Raw genomic sequence first — 22931 nt, forward strand, 5'->3', positions numbered from 1 at the left:
TACACACCAACATAGAAAACCAAAGAGGAGGCATAATCGCAATGGTACACAAAGAGAACATCCTTGCTGCACCACTTTGCTCAAACAAAAATCCCTCCTCATCAAGACCAAACGAACATAATGTTCCTCCAGAACTACAGACCACCATCCTACAAGCCGCACTTCACAACGAAACTAGCAGTCTCCATCGCCATACTATCAACCCTCCATTACAACATAGTCATACTGGGATACTTCAACATCTGGTTTGAAAAATAAAACAAAACCTCAGCAAACTCACTCTGCACACTCCTGGAAACACTCCAGTTCGTCCAGTTCGAGCAAATAGTGAATGGATCCATACACAACACTGGGCACATCTTGGCCACAATCTTATGTAGAGAGATAGCCTGTGCATCCGCCCCAACCAACACTGATAGTATGGAGCTACCACTACCATTCTATATCAAAATCCAAACCTGCATATCGGCCTGAAAGGCAATACTGCACGCCAACAAGAAAAGAAACAGTCTAGACCTGGTGCCCTTAAAAGATCTGCTAGAATCAAACCAATCTTTTATTTGTGACTGAAACGTGGCTGCAGGAGTCTTTGACTCCTGCGCTGAATCAAGCCATCCCAGAGTGTTTCTCTATCATTCAGGGTGACCGACCCCCTCCGTGTAAGGGTGGGGGCTCAGCAGTCATTTTCAAAGACCATCTGAAAGTCTCTAAACTGGACTGTCCTGTTAACTCGGTTATGTAATCTCTTTTGCGGCGCTGTATTCTATCTCCCTCTTGTGTATGCAATTTGTTACTCATTTATCACCTGCCCAGGTCCTACATTGGAATTATTGAGCCTTTATTGGATACTTTGGCCGACCTACATTCACAACTCTCCAATTTTGTTGTATTACGAGATTATAACTTGACAATTAATAAACCTCATTCTTCAGCACTTAGCTCCTTTTTTGAAAGTATGGATGATCTCGGTCTGTTGCAACTTGTCCTAAAACCAACTCACAAGTTGGGAAATATTCTAGACTTAGTGTTAGCCAATGAAGACATACTGACCACTTTTTTAGTGGAACCAGTACTTTGGTCTGACTATCCTCTGGTTTCCTTTATTCTTAACAGGGCCTGAGCCTATCGAAAGATAGCCCCCATGAAAAAATAGCAACGGAGTTGGCGCTCAGTCGACCTGCCAAATTTGATATCTAGTCTCAAAAGGAAAGGGTGTGAGGCACCTGCACCCACATTACTAGGGCTTACCAATGTGCTGTATATTGTGGCTGACTTAGTAGCTCCGTTATAGCTTATTCAGCCTCGGAGATTCCCTTCACAGCCTGGGTTACTGAAAATCTCAGATCACTTTGCCTTACTATGAGACAAGCAGAACGCAAATGACAGCGGACGTATGATCCCAGTCTAAAAGTGTGCTATAAATCATGTGCCAAAGTTTATTTTTCAGCTATTTTGGCAGCAAAAAAAGCCTTTTTTTCTCAGAAAATCGAAACCTCTATTTGTCAACCTAAATCTGTCTTCACTGTGGTGAGATGTCTCTCATCTACAGCTAGATTCACCCCCTCAGTCATGCCCACTCAGGACCTCTGTGATATTCTGGCTTCATCATTTATTACAAAAATCAATAAAATACGCTCCAATATTGCTAAGACTTTAACACAAACTACTACTGTGGCTTCTACTCCTACAGTGGACCTCGACATCGCATCTGGATCTCCTATCCATATGAACCTGCCATCTCTGAGGGATGGTCTATATTTCCCCTGTTCACTCGGTCAGATGTTCACAATGATATTTGCCGTATGAAGTCTGGGTCTCCCTCTGACGCCCTTCCCATCGCTGTTATGAGTGACATTTCCTCTGAATTTCTTGTTGAGATCACTGCTGCAGTAAATACCTCTTGTCAAAATGGCTTTAACCCCTCTGAACTCAAGGCCCCCACAGTTATTGCGTTGCTTAAGAAGCCTGCACTTGATCCTTTGGTGTCATCTAATTACCGTTGTGTTTCACTTCTTCCGTTTCTTATTAAACTTCTTGAGTCCCTTGTTTCACCCATGCTATCATCCTTTATGGAATCCACTGGGCTTTTTGATCCTGCCCAATCTAGTTTCAGGCCAGGTCGGGGGACTAAGAGTATCCGATCTCGGTTCTTGATGATATGGCTAGGCTGGTTGATGCAGGAGGGGTGGGTGCCCTGATTCTATTAGATCTGTCAGCTGCATTTAGCACCGTTGATCACCCCATCCTGCTCGACCGCCAGACCCAAGTTGGAAATTCAGGCCCGTTTCATGACTGGCTTACCTCATTCCTGGCCGATAGAACTCAGATTCTCTAAATCCCCCCTTTTCTCTTCTCTTATCTTTTCACTTCTTTGTAGTGTCCCTCAAGGCTCTGCCCTGTCTCACATTCTCTTCAATATTTACATCTGGCCTCTTGTGTGTCTCATCCGCTCCATCGGAGTCAGATGTTACTCGTACCTTCACGACACTCAGATCCTGATCCCCTTAGATCTCGATTAGGCTGAGATGTTGTGCCTGTGGGGATATCTGGCAGCCTGTGGTAGATTGGATGAACCGTAATTGGCCGAAGTTGAATGGGGACAAGACTGATGTGCAGGTGGTAGGATCACCTACTGACCCTTCACTTGGGTATCTTCTTTCTGGCCTTCTTCCTTGGGTCCCTTCCAGTCCTGGCCGATAAGGTGAGGAATTTGGGGTAATAATTCCGGACACTCTTTCTATGGAGTCCCATGTTGCTGCTGTTTGTAAGCAGGGCATTTTCATCTAAAAATTCTCAAGAAGGTCCTTCCACTAATTCCTGCTCATCTTCATTCTCCTGTTGTGGCTGCCCTTGTGCTTAGTCGTCTAGACTTTTGTAATTCCCTTTGCGTACCCCAGCCAAAGGGACTCATTCAACAGCTCTAACGGTTACAGAACATGGCTGCTTGGGTCCCCACCAGTTCTCCATATGTAGCTCACATATCTTTGGTGCTGTGATCCTTGCACTGGCTACCGGTTGCCCAGTGCGTTGTTTTTAAAACTTTTTGCCTGGTTCATTGTGCTCTGCATGCCCAAGGGGCTGAATATCTGTGGGCTAAATTTACGCGCTACCTCCCGATGCAGTTTCTGCGTTTGTCAACAGCTGACTTACTTGTCATCCCTGTGTTTCAGCGCTCGCGCTGTGGTGGGCATGCTTTCTCTGTTGCTGCATCTCGGCTCTGGAATGGCCTGCCACGTTATTTGAAAAATTTGAAAAACCATCTTGCCTTCAGAAAGGCATTAAAAATGTATCTGTTCTAGGATTATGATTGTCGTGTTATTGACCTCTCTCCTTCTCAGCACCATGACGCCTTTGGCAAACGTTTGCTTAATAAATACGCAAAACCTTTCCAAGCCACATCAAAAACACATGCCGCGAGATGATTCATAGAAGAGCTGAAAGAACAACAAAAAAAACTTCAAAATGGAAAACACATGGAGAGAAAACGACAACCGACAGTACAAAATCAAATACCAAAGACATCTCAGATGATTCAAATGAACAGTACTCAAAGCACAGAAAACATAGTACACAAGAATAGAATCGGCAACCACTTGAGATCAAAAATATAAACAATCCAGCAGACCATCAACACACACCACAGTAATAAAACCATAACCACTGAAGCACAGACAATGCGGGAAAAACTAACTATGGCACGACTCACCTGCTTTGAACCAATAACCAAAGACATTTTCTCCACATTCATCAAAGACACAACATCGCAGAAACTCCATGTGACCTATGTCCCCCAGACATATAAAAAGATATCCTCAACCACAAAACCCCAGCTTCACACTTCCGGCACCTAATTAACCGGTCCCTAATCACAGGAATAGTACAAACCTCCTTCAAATCAGCATACATCAAACAACTGATAAAAAAGGAAAAGAAAAGTTCAAAAGATCCGAGCAACTACAGATCTATATCCAACTTCCCCTACCCGGTCGAAGAGTCTGAAGAGGCATGTATACAAAATCCTACTTAAATAGGTTGAAACAAACAGTATACTCCAACCCTTGCAAGATGGCTTCAGACCAATGAGAGAAACAGAATCAGCACTCTTATAGATATGTGATGGCATGAAAATAAAACACAAAACTAATAAAAAGACTGTTGGAATGTGGCATACAAGAATACTCCAGAAGGTGGCTTGCCTGCTTCCTCACAAATCGAACCAAAGCAACCTACCTACCTCCTTTCACCTCAAACACCAAAAAAATCTCTTGCGGAGTGCCACAGGGATACAACTGACCTCCCCTATTCTTCATCATCTACATGTTGCCATTGATGAAAATCATTCAAACCCATGGACTGACCGCCTACAACTACGCAGATAACACAACTGACTGTGAAGATGATCACAACCCAGTAACCAAACAACAGCCTCAACAACTGTCTTACAGACATCTACAACTGGATGACAACGAACAACCTCAAATTGAACTCAGCCAAAATTGAAATAATGGTCTCACCACCAGAAAGCAATGTAATCAACCCACAACTGGACTGGCTGCCTGGCATGGGAACCCAACCGGAAACTTCTAATGTGGTAAATACCTAGGAATACTCATGGACAATGAACTATCCCTGGAACAGCAAGTCAACGCAATCACAAACAAGTGTTCTATCTCCTGAGACACCCCAGGGGGCTGCTCCCATACCTCTCTTTTCCACACAGAATCCTCACAATCATATCCGTGATATTAACAGGCATCAACTATGCAAGCAGTCCCTACCTAAGATTGCTGGAGAGACTCAGCAAAAAAAAATCAATGCTTCCAAAACACTGCAACTAGGATTCTCATGAGATTAAACAGAAGAGAACACATCACTCCCGCTCTGAGAAGCCTACATTAGTTCCCAGTAAGTAAAAAACATCAAATTCAAAGCCCTCTGATTTGCCCTTAAATCCTTAAACAGATAAAGGAGCCGAGTTCCTTCAGGCCAAAATCAGCCACTACCAGCCAAGAAGGAAGTTAAGATCAAGCTACGACATACAAATAGTGGCAAATAATATGAAATTAACCAAAGAAATGGAAACCACAGAAGACCACATCACCTTCAGGAAACACATAAAAACATGGTTATTCTACAGCCAATGACAAGCAGAAAGGGACAACTGCAGCAAAGCATAGAGGACAGAAAGAAACACACTAAAGGGACATGGTCACAGATAACAGCGGCAATACCAGTCCGGCACCACAACTAGAGAGATCAGCGAAGAGTAGCCTGCCCCACAGCAGACTGATTCAGGGAAAGACACCCTACATGCAAAATGTAGGCATTGAGGAAAGACCAGTCATGTAACGAATTAAACTGAATCATTAGACTAACCATTTCTCACCAGATAATTTGGGTAGCTCAGTTGTGCATCACTTATTCAAATGTATTAAAAACAGCCATGCATCAATTATGGCAGCAACTCTTACAACAAGTCAAATCACAATTACGTTGGCTAATTCCAGCAGAGTAAGCAATACCCTTCTAGGTGCAACCTACGCATTGTGCTCAAAGGAACTGAACAGAGACAAATGAATCAGTAATTCATTACATTGGCCCCTTCCCATCTTGCTGTTATAGAATGCAAAGTGTGCATCCCTTATGGCATCTGCCCCCTCCTGTTCACCATTCCGCAGGTGTGAAAGACATTACTAAGGCAACCCCACCAACCTTACCCGAGAGGAATCGAAGAGGAGCTGAATTTGCAAGCTATGGAAGATATGAATATGCTATAACCTAGGTGACAAAGGCAAATGATGTCACTGCTGAAACTGACACATGAAGGTGTATTAGACAGAAAGCAAATACACATCCACCATGAAGTTACACGAACAATAGGGCAAGCTGCACTAAGAGATGAGGAATATGCTTGCATCCAATAGGGTAGAAAAACATATAGTATATGTATATGCTGAAACGCAAGATGCATAAGAAAACATACATCTTGCTTAACGCAGAAGTTCAACAAGAATGAGTGGCACGTTCTAGTGAATGGGACACATCAAGAAACCTCGAAACTGCAGGGGGACTCGAGTCCCAGAGTTAGTAGGAAAAGCCAAACCTGGACAGCCCGGACAATAATTGCACAGACCCTGCCAAGGTTATCATGCAGTGGGAAGGGTTGGATCACACCCAAGACAACAGGCGATAACAGTTTGAAGCAAAGAAAGAAATGATATTGGCAGGTCAGATTTCCATTAACTAAGGCTTAATATTGAGAAGAAAATAGCTCACACCAGTCTCTAGAGGCCAAGGAAGGTAAAGATACACACATCAGTTAGGGCTAAAATAATTTTGTGGTGGTCTCAAGCGGAGTGTAGTCAATGAAAATACTAACCCCTATGGACTATACTTAGTTGATTCCCTTAGTCAATTCCCACACACCATAGGTTGTTGCGACACCGAAGAATAATGCGACATCAGTTGTGACATGTTTTACATTTATTACCTTCTGTCAAACCTAACATAAACGTGCTTGGAGACTTTGAATATTCATCGCTGCCCCTATTTTATATGGTTTGTTAATAAAACAGGTCTTTGTCAAATTTCTGCACCCTTCCATTATTGGGCATTGGATTTCCCCTGGCCTGCCCGGTCTTCTTACCCAGGGGTTTTCATCCCTCCTCAACAGAACCATGGGGAGGTGAGACGTTATGCTTGTAGTGGAGGCAGAGCTGGCCAACCGACCAGAACCAGGAGTGTTGGAGGGCACCCCTCAGTGGTTACCAGATCTGCACTGAAGACATGCTTTTGAAAAACTGGCGAGACTAACTGATGTACTAATCAACCTATCACACTCATGATCCTCCAACATAACCCACACTCGTATACACAACTATAGGCTAGCCACACTACACATAGACACACCTAACATTCATTTAATACTTACACTCAACTAACTTTCAGAGATTCTGGACATAACCTTAAATGGAACATACCAGTGTACATAATCCATAAATCCATCCTGAACACATACACACACACACCAACACAACCCATCAAACACCTAACAGACAACCGCAACAGTGGTCCTCCCTTACGGATGCAACCTACCAGTGCACACAATCATTCTTCCACCCTAACAGCATACAACCTATTGACCCAACATAAACACCAGCACACATCCGAGGTTCCTATGGTTACAACAAGCCAGGCTGCTTCAACAACTCCCACACACAAGAGAACACCCCAGATGCCAGTTTGTCCTGGTTCTGAAGCTATCCTTTCATCCTAGCCTCATTAACACACCTGTCTAAATTTTTTGCAGAGCCACGTGAGCCCCTGGAAACTGCACCTGGGTGGTAGTGGTGCGTGGTATAAATGAACATAACATAACATCAGCATCTAAGTTCTCTCTGTTTTAATAATGGAACTCATTTTACTGCCACTCTTAAGATAGGGGTAAATAATGATTTACTCACCAATGACTGTGAATCCCATACCTACCTGGATGTACTGAGATTTTTACAAGAATATACACATAAGGAGATCTCTGAAACTGACATGTCAGAATTGTATAATTGCATGTACACAAAACGGCCAAGTTCTATTACTTTAAAAGAGATCAGCTGTGATACGACTGCAATTATCCTCAAAGTACCATGTAAAATAAACACTGGAAGCTCTCCATTGCTCCACAATACAATAGGGGCCTCATAAACAAAAGGTTTAGCGTTGTGCAAAGTGACCTTGCACTGCAAATGTACACTTTCCACCACACAGGGCCTACTTTAAAAAAAAGCACTTTAGTTACAGTGAGCAAGAACATTGCGTGGAATAAATATTATGGGCTGGGAGCCGACTCATGGAATCAAAAGCGCCCAGAAACTTGGAGTGCAAAGAAAAAGGAGTAGCGCCCGGCACACTCACAGCCCACCCCTATGGCAAACAGAACATAGCGCTGTCAAACAACTTTTGTGCCGGGCCAATGGAAAATAAGTAATCATGGATTACGTACTAGTAATCAAAATTAATTACACACCTCACCTGCCACTGACAAGTCCTCGTCCCAGTACCCCAAATAGTCTGCACTCCAACGCCCTTATTAAGGCAGCACCCACAATTCTGCCCTGGTCCCATTTCCCCCACTAATCTGTGCCTACAAATCCACATCACTCTATGCCCACTCCTCTCCCACACAGTACTTGCTCAAACAAGTTGCCACATCACAATAATGCACCCCAAATACACATCACCCATTGCCCACTCTTACTCTTTTAGTGCACAGTACTGACACTAGGAGTTGGATGAAATGTTAAATGTCTGATTGAATATACATTTAACCATCTTGCTTGCAGATGTTCATGATCAATCCCCAGCCCACCTAACTAGACCACATACACTCAAAAGTAATTTGGCAACAACACTTGCCAGACAACAGCTCACTGGATGACCCCCCATACCCCGTGGGCCTAGGGACACAACAATCAGACACCCACAGATGTACAAATCATGTTACCTGCTGATCAGACAAAACAGTATGCTGATATAAGCTGCAAATGTGCTACTGACACAACCCTATGTGTTCACTATTTGGAAATCTCAAGGTAAGTTATATAATTGATACAGTGGATAATAATACTGTCAATGTATGTGTGCATGGTTTGCAGAGAACATCTATTCTTGATTGATAAACATTATGATGGTAATAGTGCAGGGTATGCCACTGGACTGTCCCTGCAATATTCATGGAGCACGCCTTTTCTCCACTCATGCACCTTTTTCCAAAAAGTACCAAACAATACCAATGCATTTTCTAATATTGCTCAGAGCCAACCTTGGACAACATGTAGAAACAATGTTCCATAAATGGAGAAAGCTAGGTGTAATATCAATAAAAGTTTCAGCTCATCTTTGTGACCAATGGATGCCATCTATCCCCAGCAACAACATGCATTTTCCTCCACAACTTTTCCATCATTCTTGCAGAGCAAATAGATGGAAATCATGTAAAACCTGCATTAATCCGACCAAAACGAAAACTGAACGACTCTTCAGAGAGCTACCTTTAATTGCCGGAAACCGATTGCTGAAAACTATATGTACTGACATGTAACTATTTCAACTAGCTCTGGAAGCTGTGCAAATATCTGCTGATATTTGTGTAGTGATATAGGATCTTTTTTTCCATAAGTATTAAGTAAAAATGCTTCAGAACTTTATGCACACGTTATCCTTGCTTTACACCAATACTAGAAAAATGTGTCACATAACAAGCTACAATCCCTGCCACATGGTGTTTCATGTGCCAATCATGTCACAGAAATTCACAATCTACCGAGCAAATAGTTTAAGAAACATGAAGTAAGTGATCTGCACAGAATAAGCTCTTATCTAGACATTGTGGAGCAGGCCGTCTCTGTCTTTGCCATCTTGTTTGGGACCCTTGTCCTTGGCGCCTGCATGCCAATGGGCCTTTTTGGTCGTGCCATATACAAATGAGTTAAAGTAAAGTAAAGTAAATAAAGACTAAACAGTACTGACGTTTTAAAATGTCATTAACTGAAAACCTCTGAAAAGAATAAGAATGACAGAAGCCTGTGTTACATTTGTTAATAAAAATGTCCCTTCACATTTTGGACATGACAGAAGTAGAGAACACCATGTGTCACTATGAAGAAGATACAGAAGACTTAACTGTACTACAATCAAAACTGAACAAAGAGCAGCACACCATTTTTCAAGAAGTAACAAAAGAAATTTCACATGGTGTACAACATGAAAATAAAGAATGTACCTGCCAAAATTGCAAACCTATACTACTATACGTCAGTGGTGAAGCTGGTTCAGGCAAAACATTCTTAATCAAAATCATCAGCAAGTTCCTTCCACAACTGATAAACAACAAACTGTCAGCTGTTGTAACTGCCCCCATAGGTTTAGCTGCCTACAACATAGGTGGTGTCACTTTACACTGATTAGTACTCCTTCCAGTAGAACACCAAAACAAATTAGAATATTACAAACTTTCTACAGAAGCTGCAATGGAACTACGCAGAGTGTTAGAACAAATGAAAATGCTACTAACAGATGAAGTGAGCATGGTCTCCAACCTTAGGTTGGCTTTGATTCACCACAGATTGCAAGAAGTACTTAAAACAAACTATGAAGAGCTCTTTGGAGGAAAACACATTATTGTTTTCCGAGATATTCTTCATTTGACACCAGTGAAAGGTGAACCTATTTTTAAAACCTTAGAACACAAACTCTGCCGTAAAACTGTTGGCAGCATAGGAAATGTCAACCTTTGGCTACATTTCCAATACAGAGAATTAACAGAAAACATGCACCAACCTGCAGACCTCACTTACGCCAACATTTTAAAAAGTATTAGAGTACTATCTCTAGAAGCACAATCAATATTAAAAACCCGGCACATCCATGCACTTTATGGCCATAACTCATGTGCTACTGATGTTATGGAACAATTAGTGCACAAAAATGTCAATTGTATGTCCTTAATGCCAACTCTTGCAAGCTGTTCCAAATTCAATGAAACCATGTTGAAAAAAGAAATGAAACCAATAATTCAAACATTCTCTAGCATGACCATGACAAGCGTAGAAAATGTATCGATCTTATTTGCTATGTCCATCCAATCCGCCTTAAATAAGAGCCTCTTCACCAGGCCTGTACGTTGGATAAGATCCTCGGATTTTAGACCCAAGTAGTCCAAAATAAGATTTATTTTAGAGCTGAATTTCTTAATAGATGGAACAGTTTCTGTTCTTACCAACTCAAATAGAATTTCGTACAATGAGTTATTGGGTGGATCCAAGATTTTCCTGTATAGCGATAACTGTTTCCATTTATGTCTGGTCTACAAGGAAATCAGACATAACTCATGTTGAATAATTGTATTTGGAATAGATCTTGATAACTCAAGTAAGTCCTTCCACATTTTCCCTTGTAACGTATTACACTATACGTTACAATAGTCCTTCCACTATAGCACTATCACGCTTACGTACACTTGACGGACTATTTCTAATCAACTTTGATGCAAGTAAAGTAAACACTGATATTTCTTGCATTTTAGAATACAATAGACTACATTCACTATACACCCCCCATCTAAAAACATATCCTGTTCCACAAAAAGGAAAACGTTGTAAAAGAAAACTAATTCAAACAGAAATGCAACAGGATCTGACTGCAAATCCTCCAAAGAGAGTAAAAGAAGCTAATACCTCATCAATTACCACAACCAAAGAAGAACCTATTACTCAAAGTAACTCAATTAATTCTTCAAAGAAGAAACAGACACTCAGAAAAAATTACTTGGACACAGAACTATCTGGTCCATAATAACATAACATAACATAACATTGATTCATGGCCATGCTGGTTATGTATTTTCTATCATGACTTTGGGAATTCAATGTGGGGTGTTTGGACTGGGGTGGGATTTGGGTGGCCATGAGGGGCATGGGTCTGGAGTGTGATGACCTGTCGGGGGGACATGTGTGGGGGCCTGCTGGCAGGTGCCCCTGACTGCTGGGGGTGGGGGTGCTGGGGGACATGTGTGGGGGCCTGCTGGCAGGTGCCCCTGACTGCTGGGGGGTGGGGGTGCAGGGGGACATGTGTGGGGGCCTGCTGGCAGGTGGCCCTGACTGCTGGGGGGTGGGGGTGCAGGGGGACATGTGTAGGACATGTGTGGGGCCTGCTGGCCAGTGCCCCTGACTGCTGGGTGGTGGGAGTGCAGGGGGACATGTGTGGGGGCCTGCTGGCAGGTGCCCCTGACTGCTGGGGGTGCTGGGGGACATGTGTGGGGGCCTGCTGGCAGGTGCCCCTGACTGCTGGGGGTGGGAGTGCTGGGGGACATGAGTGGGACATGAGTGGGGGCCTGCTGCCAGGTGCCCCTGACTGCTGGGGGGTGGAGGTGCAGGGGGACATGAGTGGGACATGAGTGGGGGCCTGCTGGCAGGTGCCCCTGACTGCTGGGGGGTAGGGGTGCTGGGGGACATGAGTGGGGGCCTGCTGGCAGGTGCCCTGACTGCTGGGGGGTGGTGGTGCTGGGGGACATGAGTGCGACATGAGTGGGGGCCTGCTGGCAGGTGCCCCTGACTGCTGGGGGGTGGGGGTGCTGGGAGACATGAGTGGGACATGAGTGGGGGCCTGCTGGCAGGTGCCCTGCACTGCTGGGGGTGGGGGTGCTGGAGGACATGAGTGGGACATGAGTGGGGGCCTGCTGGCAGGTGCCCCTGACTGCTGGGGGGTGGGGGTGCTGGGGGACATAAGTGGGACATGAATGGGGGCCTGTTGGCAGGTGTCCCTGACTGCTGGGGGGTGGGGGTGCTGGGGGACATGAGTGGGACATGAGTGGGGGCCTGCTTGCAGGTGCCCTGCACTGCTGGGGGATGGGGTGCTGGGGGACATGTGTGGGGGCCTGCTGGCAGGTGTCCCTGACTGCTGGGGGGTGGGGGTGCTGGAAGACATGTGTGGGGGCCTGCTGGCAGGTGCCCCTGACTGCTGGGGGGTGGTGGTGCTGGGGGACATGTGTGTGGGCCTGCTGGCAGGTGCCCCTGACTGCTGGGGGGTGGTGGTGCAGGGGGACATGTGTGGGGGCCTGCTGGCAGGTGCCCCTGACTGCAGTGGGGGTGGGGGTGCAGGGGGACCTGTATGGGGGCCTGCTGGCAGGTGCCCCTGACTGCTGGGGTGTGGGGGTGCAGGGGGACATGTGTGGGACATGTGTGGGGGCCTGCTGGCAGGTGCCCCTGACTGCTGGGGGGTGGGGGTGCAGGGGGACATGTGTGGGGGCCTGCTGGCAGGTGCCCCTGACTGCTGGGGGTGGAGGTGCAGGGGGACATGCCACTGACTGCTGGGGGGTGGGGGTGCAGGGGGACATGAGTGGGACATGAGTGGGGACCTGCTGGCAGGTGCCCCTGACTGCTGGGGGTGGGGGTGCTGGGGGACATGAGTGGGACATGAGTGGGGGCCTGCTGGCAGGTGCCCCTGACTGCTGGGGGTGGGGGTGCTGGGGGACATGAGTGGGACATGAGTGGGGGCCTGCTGGCAGGTGCCCCTGACTGCTGGGGGGTGGGGGTGCTGGGGGACATGGTGGGACATTAGTGGGGGCCTGCTGGCAGGTGCCCCTGACTGCTGGGGGGTGGGGGCGCTGGGGGACATGAGTGGGACATGAGTGGGGGCCTGCTGGCAGGTACCCCTGACTGCTGGGGGGTGGGGGTGCTGGGGGACATGAGTGGGACTTGAGTGGGGGCCTGCTGGCAGGTGCCCCTGACTGCTGGGGGTGGGGGTGCTGGGGGACATGAGTGGGACATGAGTGGGGGCCTGCTGGCAGGTGCTCTGCACTGCTGGGGGGTGGGGGTGCTGGGGGACATGTATGGGGGCCTGCTGGCAGGTGCCCCTGACTGCTGGGGGGTGGGGGTGCAGGGGGACATGCGTGGGGTCCTGCTGGCAGGTGCCCCTGACTGCTGGGGGTGGGGGTGCAGGGTGACATGCGTGGGGGCCTGCTTGCAGGTGCCCCTGACTGTTCGGGGGTGGGGGTGCAGGGGGACATGTGTGGGACATGTGTGGGGGCCTGCTGGCAGGTGCCCCTGACTGCTGGGGGTGGGGGTGCAGGGGGACATGTGTGGGACATGAGTGGGGGCCTGCTAGCAGGTGCCCCTGACTGCTGGGTGGTGGGGGTGCTGGGGGACATGTGTGGGGGCCTGCTGGCAGGTGCCCTGCAATTCTGGGGGGTGGGGGTGCAGGGGGACATGTGTGCGACATGAGTGGGGGCCTGCTGGCAGGTGCCCCTGACTGCTGGTGGTTGGGGGTGCAGGGGGAAATGAGTGGGACATGAGTGGGGGCCTGCTGGCAGGTGCCCCTGACTGCTGGGGGGGGTGCTGGGGGACATGTGTGGGGGCCTGCTGGCAGGTGCCCTGCACTGCTGGGGGGTGGGGGTGCAGGGGGTCATGCTTGGTGATCAGTAGTGCAAGGTGACATGTGGCTTGGCTGGGGGGCATGCCCATGGTGGATGGGCTGCCTGCGGGACATGACCAGGGGTGCAGGGTGTTTAGGGAGAATTCTCTGTTTAGGCTGAATTTCCTAACCTAGTGAGTCCCCCAGCAGCTTTGCTGGATTTCTGGAGTTTGTTTTTTTTCATCCTGCCAAGAGTGAGACTCTTTTCCTCCCACTCTTGGACATGAATGTGGTTGATTTCTTTGAATGTCAATGTGTTCTAGGGGCTATGGGGTCTTTTACTCCATAGGGCCTCATGTGTTTTGCTATGCGTGTTACACCGCACCCTCCGTGCCGTAACACTGGGGTGTCCTAGAGGATCCCCACCATAGACTCCATACTCTGGGACTGACTACTGTCTCCCAGTGCATTTAAAGTCACCATTGGCTTTACTAGACCTAAGTTTACTAACAGAACTAGTACAAACCATCCTATTGTGGACGTACTGGTAGGGGTAATTCGATTACCACTGGGTATGTTGTTCGCGGGGGCACTGTCCCGTCCCCCTAGTCGAGTTTTGGCTGGTGGCAGTGGATACTACTTTTTATATTCGACCACGAATATATTTCTATGGGCTTCTTCCCATTGTTGGAGGCTAATACTTTTTCACATTAGTCTCTAACATTCCACCGGTTTATTTGTCTTAAAAAAACGGTTGGTATTTTCTGCCAGAACTCGGTTTTTAAAATGGCATATGTGTTCACCTCTGTAACTCCGAAACCAAAGGCTGAGCCCTTTGTTCCACTTTTGGCGGGCTTCTGCACAGAAGCCCTCCAGAGTGGTGCCATTCTGTCTGGGTACCACAGGGGGCGTGGGAGGGGGTTTAGGTACCCTGGACTGAGTTGCCTTACCAACTCAAGTCGCACTCTTGTGTGATTGGCCCAAGTGGTGAGCCGCCACGCTCACCGCTTAGCATGTTTGATTGACAGCTAGGCTGAATGAATGGGGGTTTTCTGCATAAAAGCAGGGCTTTTGGGACTGGATCTTCAGAAGTCACCACAGGACCTAAGAATCCAACAAGGGCAAAGCTGAGCCGACCTGCAACGACGACACCTCCGGTGGTACCCTGCTGAACCGACTCACCACTTCCCAACGACAGAGGAGATCTCCCTGCTGGAGAGTCTTCTTCCCCTGACTGGTGGGAACAACCAGTCCCTTGCTTTTTCTTCGCTTCCAGGACGTCCAGTGGTCGAATTGCCCGTGCTGAGCACCCCGGCAACCGGATAGCCACTGACCACTGTACAGCGACCAAAAGGTGGTGCCTTGTGACTGAGCACTCCGTGGCTGGTCTCTTCCCTGGTGGTGCAACGATCTTCAACTTTCCTCGACGACGAGATCTTCTCATCTTCTGGCAAAGCCCCGACTTGCATCCACCACCAGGAACAACTGCCCCCGCCGGAGCTGGCTCTTCACTTACAAGGTACCGTGTCCGCCTGGCTTCCCTTGAAACGGTCAGCGTGAGGTGTCTTAAATCCTTACCTTTCCATTGGGTCACCTCCAGACCTTATTAAACGTTTGTTCTAAACTGGTCCAACCTTTCTGTGACATTTTGCTACAAAGACTTGAAGTGCATTTCCACTGTGATACTTTTTGGGACATACAGCCTTGCCTCTCTCCGAGTGGGCCTGGCCTCTGAACTTTGTGATTTACAGTAGACCCTGCCTTGCTCGCCTTGCATTTGTTTCTTAAAAATGTTGGTACTGAGTTGGTTTCATACCCTGCCTTTTTCTCTCCCTGCCTTACGAATACTAGAGTGCCATCTAGGTTAAAGCATTCACCTCTGTCTGCAAATAAGTGGTGCCGTTGAACCTAGACTTGTCGAAATATTGTTATGGGATTGATATATACTTATAGTAACTGTGATTGAAGTTGTTTGCCATATTAGTGCCAGTGTGTTTTCCATAGATGTGTTTTTAAATATATAATTATATATCTTTACACCCAAACTCTGATCAGTGTCTGCTTGTTCTACTGTGTAAATTGCCCTATCTTGTATACTCCAAATACGGCCTAACTTTTCTTGAGGGAAGTCTGACTGCCCAGCCACAGCTACCAAGTGAATCTGTGTGGTACAGACTGCTACCAAGTGGGTTTACTGCCAAACACCTGTAGTCTTAAATCTTGTGCAGTGGTCCCAGAGGGAACTGCACAGGTTTCTGCCTAACACAGGGTAGTCTCCTGTGGTGTGGGCTGCCTGCAGGGGCCGTGGAGGGTGTAGAGGGAACACCTGGGAGGACCCACACTGCCAATTCACGTGTAGGACTCCCGGCACCCCCGAAATACACCTACCCTGCTGAAATCGCGTGTGAGACTTCCCCGAACCCCAGGAATAAACGTACCCCACTCGCACAGGGCCTATCGCGTGTGTAACTCCACGCGTACCCCAGAAATACATGTAACCCACTCGCACACGCCCTTTTGCGTGTGAAACTTCCCGCGCACCCCAGACATACACGTACCCGGATGCAATCGCGTATGAAACTCCACGCGAACCCCAGTTATACACGTACCCCACTCGCCCAAGACTATCGCATGTGAAACTTCCCGTGCACCCCTGAAATACACGCACACGCTATTTTTCACACAGCGTGTGTCCGTGTTTGTCGGGTACCCCTTTGCAGGTCATTTGTCCTAGAGGGACACAGTATGGGACATTCATCATAGCTGTATGTACATGATTTTTGTTAGCGAACATTTTTTCATGCGCAGGGACGCTACCGCCTGCCTTCGTGTGGCGGACGTGTTTAGGCCTGTGCGCGCCTTTGCCCGTGCGCTGGTTTGCCCTATTTGATTTCATGAATACGTGTTGTAGGCGAGCGTGTGAGCATTCCACCCACTTGCCTCCTGTACTTCCCCCGTGACACCCACATTTTCACGAGTTGTTCCCCATTCCGCGTGTCACGCCCCCTGTTCCTCCTACTTTTGTTGTGTGCGCCGCGCTATGTGTGATTTTGCTGTGTGCTTAGCGCACGCTGTTTGGCAACGTGTGCGCCAGCGTGCGCCACGCAGAATTTTGGCACACATCCTGGAATTTCCTCACGCACGGACTTCCATGAATCTCTGTGCGTGGGTTTCGCTGCGATTTTCGCACTGGCACTGCGATTTGCACGCTTTTGCACGCTTTCACACGCTTGCGCTGAAAATTTCAGCGCCCATTGATTCCATGAATCGGCTCCTAAATCTCTTCCAAGGTAATATGTGTCATTTTCGTTCTTGCATCATACACAACGTGCTTTGCTTTGCAGGAAGTGAAAGAGGCAGGAAGGGAAGAGAGTTCCACAGAAATCCAAGATGGGGAACTCTTCCTCCAGCCCCTTCTGCTATGTCTAACTGTTCTAATCCCACCCCTTCATAAACATGTTGTTTCAAATGCCTTTGGTATGTAAAACCCCAGCTGGCCCTTTTGTTGTTGTGTGCCTCTTTGAAGTATGGTTGCCAGTACTGATCCTGCTGAGAGTTTTCATGGCTTATGAAGTGTTACCCAACCTACTGGGGTTTAAAGAGACACATCTTTCCTGCCTTTTGTCCTGCTGGCTTAGCAGAGACATGCAGTCTGGCTAAAATCCAGATAGTTTTTCCGTAGCTGGCCTCAGCTCACAGGGGCGACATGAGTATGATACAAATCTGATGTGGCTTAATAACTGTGGGAGGTATCAGATACCAGACCAAAATCCAGGTATGTTTGATTATTAGATATAACTCCACCAGATGCATAGCCATTTTTAATTATTATGGTTTTGGATAAGCAATGCAAATTTAAATGAACCCTAAGTCTACAGTGACTTCAGTGCCAAAGCAGCTGGCAAACACGGCACCCGCAACCTTTAAAGTTGCTTTGTGCTGCTGAAGAGCAGTACCTGCCGATCAAGAGACTGAAGCAGCGGGGCACCTGCATCATGTTCTTATTAATAAAAATAAAAACAGGACTTCTACACCCTAGCCAGAAGGCAATCTTTTACAAAAACATATTCCCAAAACCACCTGAGGCCACTGATACATTCCAATGTTCTTTGCTGGTTGTCCTTTGGAATATGTCATAATAGAAAAGAAAGATTATTCGATTGCCAATGATTATGTGAAAACACTCAATGGTTAACACTCACAGTGGTGGCTAAGATGTGGTAGAGGCAAAGGGTACAAATGTCCGATCTAGGCCCCTCTGCTGCCTGCTTGGTCATTCCAATAAGAACTGCACTGCATAGAAAAGGAAGAATGAGTTAATGCAATTTTAAAACTGCAGTGTGTGTGTTTATTTTAGTTTATTATGTTAATGTGCCTTTATTATGGGTCCAGCACTCATCTATAGGCCAGTCTGCTGGAGTTGCCCAAAGGTGGAATTGAGCACCAGAGCATGATACGATATGATATGGCATTTGTAACGCGCCTATACACAAGTGTTTCAAGGCGCGACGAGGCAAGGGGGGGAAACAGAGGGAAGACAGAGACATCGATCCTACTAGGCCAGGTGACATTGAGATTGTGCAAGTGCAGAGGAGGGGGGAAGGTGAAAAGTGCAGGGGGGAAGGGGAGGGGGCAGTGCAGTACATAGGATAACAGTAAAATAAATAAAGACAATAAATAAAAGTGCAGCCAGCTGGCGGCAATTGCAAGGGTAAGTGCAGACATCAGGTGTCAAGTGCTAGTAGGGGCTGTAGAGATACAGAAACAGTCCCCTGGTGCAAGAGTTGCAAAGGGGGCCGTGCAGGTGTGCAACTGGCGGGGGGACCTGGGCCCGAGATCAGGGGGTAGTCAGGTAACCAGTGCAGTTTCAGATTCAGCCAGGATATCAGCAGAGGAGAGGGGGAGAGAAAGCAGAAGCAAAGAGGAAGGTCTTGAGGTGCTTCCAGAACCAGAGATGGTTCTCCTCAAGTTTCAGAGAGGCAGGGAGGCTGTGCCAGAGGGAGGCCCCAGCAGAAGAAAAAGATCTACCACCGACTCACTGCTAGGAGAACCAACTAACCCTAAGGGAGTTGGAGGCGGATGAGCGAAGAGCTCGAGAAGGAAGATATTTAGGAAGAGAGGGTTGAAGGGTTTGAACTTAATCCTCACCGCCATTGGGAGCCTGTGCCAAGATTTCAGTCCTGGAGAGATACGATCCCTGGGCTTGAGGCCAAGGACAAGTCTCCGAGTCCAGTTTTTGATGAGTTGCAGAGGAAGGAGAGTAGAGGCAGGCAGATTTAGAAAGAGGCTGTTGCAGTGTTCCAGCCTGGAGAGAACCAGATCTTTTGAGACAGTGAGCTTCTGGGGGAAGGAGAGGAAAGGAAGAATACCTCTGAGGAGGGGCATCTGGTACTATGACCTCTTAGATACACCAGAGATATGAGGAGAGAAGGAAAGTGTGGAGTCGAAGATGACACCAAGGTTTTTAGCCTCACAGGTGAGAGCAGGAAGAGGGCAAAGAGAGGACGGCCAGAGAGTGACAGGAAAGGAGGGAGCAGGTGTGCTGATGAGGAGAATCTCGGTGTCACTGGCATTAAGGCAGAGATCATTGGTGGCAGATCACTCGTGGATGGTGGACAGACAGTCAGAGATGAGAGAAGGAGAAGAGGTGGCTGAAGGGAGCCTGAAAATTAGTCGAGTGTCATCCGGATAGCACTGAAAGTTGGGGCAGAGAGCGGCAATGCAATGGACGAGAAGTGCCAGGTATTGGTTGAACAGCCAGGGTGAGAGGTTAGACCCCTGGGGAACACCGCAGGCAGAGATAGAAATAGCGGACAGAAAGTAACCAGGTTGGACCTGGGAGGGTCGATCAGAGAGGAAAGAGGTCAGCCAAGCCAGGGCCTGATCGGTGATGCACAGGTTATCATGGAGACGCTTGAGTAGGATGGCATGGTTGACCTTGTCAAAGGCAAAAGAGAGATCAAGTAAGATGAGGACACAGGGGGTGTTGGAATCGAGGTTGGAGAGCAGGTCTTCATGGATGTTCACGAGAGCAGTTTCCATGCTTCTGGCAGCTCTGAAGCCAGACTTATGGTCGTTGAGACAACCAACAGATTCATTCATTTTTTTGAGACACACACCCCAGTCACAGGACTAAGATATTCCACCCGTAGAGTCTAATGGAATGAAAAGGAAAAAGTGGTCAAACCAAGAACGTGTGCTGCCACAGTTAGCATTTATTTCTTATTATCCCCCAAGGCAACCCCCACATCACACGCCCTCCACCTATAGGATACCTTTTCTGTTGAACAAAGGCGTAGGGACCCCTCTACTGAGAACAAACATGGGTCAAATACCCCTTTCTATGGGATTTCTCCTACTCAGGAGACTCTACACCCACGTTTTAGCTCACTGCACTCTTCACAAAGGAAAAATATCTATTTGCATATCAGTCTGGTCCCACCCACAAGGGCAGTCCAGCACCAACATTCCAGGCAATACTTCTATGAACAAAAGTACCATCATCAACCTACCCACAGAACACGTTATTTGTCAGTCTTCGGTCTTGGTAGAGGGGTTCCCAGATCTCTGTTGAAATACCTTATCTGTTGTGCTTGCAAGTGTAGTACCTTGATCTTGGCAGAGTAGCCTGCCCGACAGAGGGGTAATGAACATATACAAAATATTGAAAATATGTGTTAGTGCATGTTCCATCCGTTGTATGTATGACGTGTGTGTGTGCGCGACAGAGTATGAATAAGTGTGTATGCATGTGAGACAGTGAGTCTCTTTGCATGTCTGCCGGATGAGTGAGTGCATCTGTGTGTGGGTGTGTACCTCTGCACAGAAACATAAACATGTACTTCAGCATGCTGGCATGTAATGTGAATACCATCAAACAAATGTTTTAAAATTACAATACTGATATATCTCTGCCACAGGCAGACTGGAAAAGTATTCCCCAGGTCAATGCTGGCTTATCCTTTAGAAAAGGGTCCATGAATTTGTTCATTCGAGTGGCAGTAAATGTATATTTTGTGGTGGGCACCCACCTAAAGGTGTTTAGCAGTGACAATGCTTGCATATATTGTATCACAGTCAGGAAGAACACATGCATTTCAGAACAATGGTAGCAAATATTGTACACACAGGCATCATGAAACTGTGATTTACATTGTATTGCATTTAAATATGCACTGAGGGCCTATAGTGTGGGCACATCAGAAAAGTGCTTTAAATTTACAACGATTGCCTATATTTTGCCACATGAAGCATGGAAACCACATTTTATTGGCATTCCAATGCAGACTTGAGCTTTACAAAGACTGTGCTGGCATATATTGAGAAAACCATCATGCAAGTTATTTCCAAATGTATATTTGAGCATAACCAGCAGGGGGCAACTGTTGTACATGGTCATACTGCATGTATTGTTGACTGAGGCAGGATATGCTTCATATAATGTGGGTGCACACACATGTTAGGTAACACAAACATTTACATTTTACAATGACAATGATGGAATATATTGTGAGCACAGGCAATGTAAACATGTTGTACAATTCTCATGTCTACTGTTGGTGACATTGCATTGGAGTTCTTCATTTGATGCGCTAGAGAACAATATCTGAATTGTATGTTTTTTAACACATTTTTCTCAATAATTATTCAGTAAAATACATAATTTGAAACCATTATTTTGGAAACGTTCTCTGGGGCAAAACAGCCCTGAACTTTCCCATGCTCGGTCATGCTCCCTCAGTACAAGTGGTCATTTACATTTACTCAGGAATTGGTGCCCCTTATAAGGAAATAATCTCCAGCCTCCATAGTCCAGTAATCATTATAATGGAGCCACTCCTCAGGAACCCTGGCCCATCCACATAGATCAACAGTCGCCTTGTTCACTTGCTCGCCCCTCCAGACCAGGAGGGCAGCTTTGATTTCTGTCTGCCCATTTCTTGTTGTGTATGAGATGTATGCAACCTTAATTCTGTCTGATTGTGTGTGTAGCTCCTGTGCAAAATACAAGGTACAAAGAAAACAGATCCATAGGTGTGCTATATAATTTGGTGTCACAGTGCAGAGAAAATTCCAAGCATTGCTGTCACTGTTTTATCTACTGATTTTGTTTGACAGCTCCTGAGGGGGCCTGCACAGCACAGCTCTACCTTGCTGAACATCTCTGACCTAGTGTGAGAGGAGGACATATGGAATGTACACATATGTTCTTTTTAGGATTTAAGGAATATATCTTGCATTAGCTGTGTACTGAGCTTTCATTTCAAAGAATTTGATTAAAGTTTAAGATATGGTTTTGAATGTAAAGTCGTATGCAGTGTTGTGACTTAGCTCTCTTGAATTCTATTTCACACAGTTGAACAGTAGTTTGCTTTTTATGAGGTTATTTTATGTGAAATATGCTGATGGGCAGTATTATGTAACGCATGAAGTTGCCATGGAAATCTCTATTAACCAAACCATAGCGTATCTTAAAATGAATTTTTCGTGCAGAAATGTCAAGAACAGACGAAAATAGCATACTATCTTACCTCCAATAGAGGCGAATATTTTGAAGCAATTGTTGTACCTGGAGGGAGCACAGAACATGCATTTAGGAGCATAAAAAACAATCAGGAGACATCAAGAAAGAAAGGTGTTAGACTGAATAGAATATCCATTAAGGAGATTAATAAATACTGGGAACGTGGCACCATGCACTATGAACACAATAAGATAGAGAGATGTCTCAGTATTTGTATTTGACCAGATTTCAGTAATTCAGAGAATGCTCAAGAAATATGCTTGACTTTCTCATTGAACATGCAGATAGGGAACACAAAAGAATTGAGACACAAATAGAGACACTCAAAAAAGAAATTGAAAATAGGTCTGCTCTAGAAGCGACTAACGTTAATTATCACAAAACCGTAAGTGAAATTCTCACAAAACATCATTATGTGTTGAAGTTAGGTAAAACTATTACATTTTTTAGAGCCAATCGAGCTGTAGGTGTTTACTTTTCAACCAAAATGCAATGAGAACAC

Source organism: Ambystoma mexicanum, chromosome 5p (assembly GCF_040938575.1).
Source record: "Ambystoma mexicanum isolate Mex_15411 chromosome 5p, UKY_AmexF1_1, whole genome shotgun sequence".
NCBI classification, from domain to species: Eukaryota; Metazoa; Chordata; class Amphibia; order Caudata; family Ambystomatidae; genus Ambystoma; species Ambystoma mexicanum.